Here is a 6,000-nt window from a genome sequence, read left to right as displayed (position 1 = left end):
CTGCTCCTCTTCTGCCGGTGGGTCGCAGGCCCGCCTACCTTGCAGGAGTGATTGGAAGCTCTGTCCCGCCGAGGGCCACTGGGCCTTTTCTGTCGGTGGTCACAGTTCCGCCTACCTGGCAGGCGCGGGGGGTGGGGGGCGGCTCTGCCCCTCAGCAGGCTGCTGGGCCTGCTCTGTGGGTTGTCACAGTTCTGTCTACCTTGCCACGCAGGGGGAGGGGGCGGCTCTGCCTCTCAGCAGGCCGCTGCTCCTCTTCTGCTGGTGGGTCGCCTATTTCATTTCTTTATAAAAATCTCAGAAAGAAGTGTAGATAAAAAATTTATGATCTGTATAAATTTCCCTTGTCATTTAAGAAAAATTAATGATTAAGCCAGTTCATACACTTATCATATTTGAAGTCTAACACTCTCTTTCTATAATGAGAAAGAAATACTCATTTTTCTTGGCCAAACTGCTTTGCACAGTTTGGTTTTTTAACCATAAATTCTGGACTCTGAGGCATGGTAATCCTATTGTTGGCAAGCTGACAACTTGCTATTGATAGACTTGAGCCTAGCAGTTCTCTCTCAGTGTAAGTGGGGAAAACATGACCTCTTAAAGCCATGATGGGAACAATGAGCACCTCTGCATGGCACGAATGCCTCCCATCCTCCATTATACAAGCCAGAAGGCTGGGAGAGCCAGAGCTCACCTGCAGGTACAGAAGGACTCATTGGATGCCAAAGGCAGATCTCTGGCAGAGAGTAGTCTGGTTCCCATCCCCCACTGCACCTCCTACCTTACTAATCTTACTGCTGTTAATATCATGTTAACATGCCATCACAGTGGCTCCACGGATTAGTGGTGGCAGGTAAGAAAGTTGTGGCAAGAGGAGATGAGGAAGTGAAGAAAGGGAATGTCGGGTCCCTACCAGGGAATGTCAGGTATCTACCAGGAGCCTTGTTTTAGGTAGAAAAACAAAAACATAAACAAGCAAACAAACGAAAAACAATTTGTTTTTCCTACTCTCATGTTCACCCCTCAACTCTCTTACTACTTCATTTCTGATACCACGAGTGTGGGCTTTTTCCTACATACCAAGCCATTCTCCATTAAGCACCAACTCTTTATCCTATACTTCAATTCTGAAACTATCTACCTGGAGTTAGAGTCAAATTCCCCAAGTTGAGTACTTAATTCTACAAAACTACCCCCATTTCAGATGCCAATCACAAGTCTAGTTCTCCAGAACTTCTGACCAACCAGCTATAAATTGAGGGTTCATAAGACCACCTTCTTGAGTTCAGTTACTTTGCTAGAGTGACTTGCAAAACTTGGGGAAATAGTTTATTTACACTTACTAGCTTATTATAAAGGATATAGATGAACAACCAAATGGAAAAGATGAAGCAAGGTATGTGGGAAGAGACATGGAGCTTCCATGCCCCACCTGGATATACCACACTCCAGGAACCTCCACATGTCAGCAACCAGGAAGCTCTTCAAACCCTGTAGTTCATGGATTATTACAGTGAATCCATCATGTAGGTATGGTCCATCATTACCTCAATCTCCAACCCTTCTCATTCTCTGGAGATTGGAAAGTGGGATAGAACATTCCAAATTTCTAAGCACCAGCCCCCATTCAGAAGCCCACCAAGAGTCATTTTATCAGAACAAAAGATGCTCCTGTTACTCAGGAAATTCTAAGTAATTAGGAGCTTTGCACCAGGAAGTAAGACCAAATGTTAGACCAAAACATGCTCCCCAAATTCCCGCCACTCAGGAAATTATAAGGGTTTTATGAGTTCGGTACTAGGAACAAAGAACAAATATATACTTTTCTTATATTTCACCACCCTATACTCATAAAAATGGAGATGGGTTTTGTATTAGCTACATTAAACATCTGAGACAACACCAGAAACAGAAATCACTTGGGCACCTCAGAAGTTACTGCCAGTAGCTGGTATCTCCTTGATCCTAGAACTCAGCTTCTGCTCTTAAAGATCAAATGCCTTGATTTTCTAAACTTGGAATTTCTAGGTGGTTAGGAGACTTTCTTTTGGTGGGTAATTTTTGCCTGAGATTTTTATTGTTTATTAAGTACATTAAGTATATAGCTTCAAGTTGAGGTCAAGGGCAACTACATATTGGAAAAATAAAAGAAGTATGACTTAGTCATACTCATTTGAGTAAAAAGAGCCTGAGATGAGTATGATCTTAAGTTATCCTGTGTTCAAATCCCAATGGTGCCTCCATTTATTGCCATCTAACGGAGCTGGTGACCCATGCTGGGTTCACAAAATATGAATACATCAATAACTGAGAAAATGGTGAAGAAAGCACACAAGTACACAAAAACACCTTTTCAAAATCCAGGACGGCCCTAGTGACTTTAGGAGTCTGTTGGAAAGAGAGAGAGAGACACCTGAATTCTTTATTCTCACATAGTGGGGGACATACAAAGGGAGGCTCCGTGGAATGTTCTTTGCAAATAAAGCAAAGGGTCAGGATTCAGGGGATTGAGTCTAGCTTTATGGTGTCTTGTACTCAGTAGATTGACATTTGGCAAGTCACACCCATCTCAGGTGCTATGTAGGATCACAAGGGAGAGTGAGCGAAAAGGACACATACATGCATAGCCCAGAAAGAGCAGCAAAGTCAGTCCACTCTGCTCATGAGCTCAGAATGCTCACAGCTCACACACACAGCCCACGGCTAGCCTGCAAAAGAGGGAAACTACATGTTGGAAAAATGAAAAGAGTATGACTTAGCTATGATCATTTGAGTACAAAGAGCCTGAGATGAGTATCGATCTTAAGTTATCTTGCCTATTCATCTCATGCTTGTGTTTCAATTTATATTGGTCCAAATTTCCTTTCCTGAATTTTAATACTCATTGTTTACAGCCGTTTCATTGATTGCCCTCATTTGTTTCCCAGAAGGCAGGTTTTCTTCCAAAAGTACCTCATAAATCATTTTCGCCCATTCTCCCATTGGGATAGGATGTGTTCTTTTCTAAGGATAGATGGGATGGCAAAATTTGTTCTCAATCCAAATGATATAAAAGAGGCTGTGAGCCACTGCTCAAATTTCTATTTTTATATCTCTCCCTACCTTTGTAAATGTTGGCCTCCTTTGAACACCAGCTCATATTTCTGTTCCCCTTGATAAGCTACATGCAACATCTTATGATTATTTATATTTGGTTTTTGCAAATGTTTTTAGTTTATCTAATTTTATCAATTCCTCATTTCATCAGGGATGTCCAGAATCTCTGTAGAATCGTGTTACCTAACAAAGAAGCAGCTACCAAATCCTTAAAAGGCTATTTTACTACTTACCAATGATAGTTACTTTGAATGTTGAGTCTCATTATAGGTTAATGCCCTAAGACAAAACCAACGGATTTGCTGACTGATTGTTGCATTTTATGAACAAGAGCAGTTCTTTGCAAATAAAAAAGGTATTTGTGGCCTGTAAGCATATAGAAAGAGAGAAAGATATTTGTGGCCTGGAATGATTCTGTACTGAGGCTCAGATTGACTAAACTGGATCCCAAGGGGCATTTGGATGTATTTGCAAAGTATTCTTCTCAACTTGCCAGAACCAGCTCTGTGTGCTTTGTGAGAGGGAGAAAGAGAGTTCCAGACTATGATTTGAGATGGAAATTGCAAACTAACAACGATATTGCCAATGATGCTTCTGCTCCCTAGGACTATAAGCACATTATTATAGTTTGTATATATACTGTTGTGCACCACATAATGATATAGGCCAACAACAGACTACATGTATAGTGTTGTCCCCAAGACTATAGTGAAGCTGAAAAATTCTTACTGACATGATAGCTGGCTTAAACCTATAGATTGATGCATTCCTCACATGTTATTTGTTGCATAAACAAACCTACTATGCTGTCAGTCATATAAAAATATAGCAAGACAATTATGTAAAGTGCATAATATGTGATATAATAAATGACTATGTTACTGGCTTATGAATTTACTTATACTTTTTAATCATTATTTTCATGTGTGCTCCTACTTACTAAATAAAACATGTATGGTAAATAGTATGTTGTGTTATGCCAGCAGCAGCCTGTTACATCTTGTGTTTACCTCGTCTCTTGATTTCATGGAGAGGCCATGATGAGTGGTTGACCTGTACCCTCTAGTCCTGTGTAACTACATTCATAGATGAAATTGCCTAATGACTCCGTTCTCAGAATAAGTCCTCATCGTTAAACGATTCAGGAGTATAATTCATGACTGTAATTCCTGTAAGAACTTGGGGAGTCCAACAAAGGGAAGCGCAGAAAACTGTGTCAGGCAGAAAACAGTGCATAGTTCTGTGCTTCCAAGTTCCAAGACTTCCTTCTTGGGGAAGAGATTTTCCAATTTCACTGAGGATTACCAAGAGCTGCTCACTTATCATGGATTTACTTGCTGCTACTGCTCAGTTTATATTCCCTTGCATGTTTACTTTTGGAAAAGAAAGTTATATTTCAATTATAACATTTTCCTAGGTAGTTTTAAAATGTTTCCTTCAGTTTCTGCCAGCTGTATTTCATGATGAAAAGCAGTACCAATAATTTACCAGCCTATCTGAAAGATGTAAGAGAAGTAGACAGATCTTTCAGATAACACTTAACATACTTCAAAAGAGTACATAATGATAACAACTGGCTGTGTACCAACTACCCTCAAAAACATAAATGAGAACTTCTAGTAGACAAACACCATTCAAAGGAAGTCAAGACAAAGTAATACATTTGGGGTATATAACTACAACTGTGAAATAGAAAACTGAATTATAGTAACACTATTCAAAATTCTGGTTTAGGACCAAAGAATCTTTCTAAAGAGATCTTTGGGAGGTGTACTTTTGGTAGAATATTGGTTGACTACATTATATTTTTGTAGAGGTAGAGATCCTTTTATTAATCTGAAAGATTAATGTCATTGAATCTTCAAAGTACAAAAGAGAAAACAACCAGTTTTTACTTAATAGTAATGAATGGAAAACAACTCTCAAATATGACACACTTTGAGTCTCACATTAGGCCACAACAAGCAGAACAATTTATGGATTTCTCTCTTTAATTTCAGCTCCAGGCCATACTAAGCACCATGTTCTACAACTGTGTTAATAGACATCATGTAATATGTTAATCAGGGATACCCTGATGTGTCAGGCAGCCAACTGTGCCCAGCAGGTTCCCATGACCTAGCAGATGGTCCATCATTCAAACACATTGCAACACCTGTTCTTAAAGTGCCTGCCTTTTCCTTAAACTAAATGAACTTTTTTTTCAATTATGTATGGAAATCATTATACTATATTTTATTACACATAAAGCTTGTATTTCAGATCTCTACTGTGGACTAGGGAAGCAGAGATAGAAGGAAATTTTTTTTGACCCCACAGTAGGAAATAAATGGGAATAAATTCAAGTGTATGCAAAGAAAGATATTTGTGGCCTCTAAACAGAATTCAGGAGGCTGGCCCCCCACAGCTGCCCTCTGCTCACTGAGCCATTTCTTTTGCAACTGGGACAATACCAGAGGACAATTAAATTACCCTTGCAGATGGCCACTCATGAACCAGGTGATGAACCACTTTTAACCTAAAAAGAATCAAGTTGTCCCAGGGGATAGATTAATGCCAACCCATAGCCCATTTAAGATAACTTGGGCAGTAAAACTTGATATAAAAATATTTAATTCGTGTCTTTAAAAACTTTCAGGGACGAGGTCATTAAAAGAAAGATTTTACCTTGGAATTTCATTTCTTTATCTCCAATTATTTGAAGGTACAAGTTTGTAGATTTAGATAAGTTATCCCCAGTGAAATAAGTAAAAGAGCTACTCACAGATCCCTGAACTATTTTCAAAAAGAGCACTGGGAAGATCAGTGGGTATAAAGGCAAATGTCATATGCACAAAAGTCTCTTGGAGGGCTGGGGATGTAGCTCTGCTGTAGAGTGATTGCCTACCATGAGTGAGGCCCTGAGTA

Source organism: Marmota marmota, unplaced genomic scaffold (genome assembly GCF_001458135.2).
Source record: "Marmota marmota marmota unplaced genomic scaffold, marMar, whole genome shotgun sequence".
Lineage (NCBI taxonomy): Eukaryota > Metazoa > Chordata > Mammalia > Rodentia > Sciuridae > Marmota > Marmota marmota.
The sequence above is the reverse complement of the archived record's forward strand: the minus strand, read 5'-3'. Positions refer to the sequence as shown.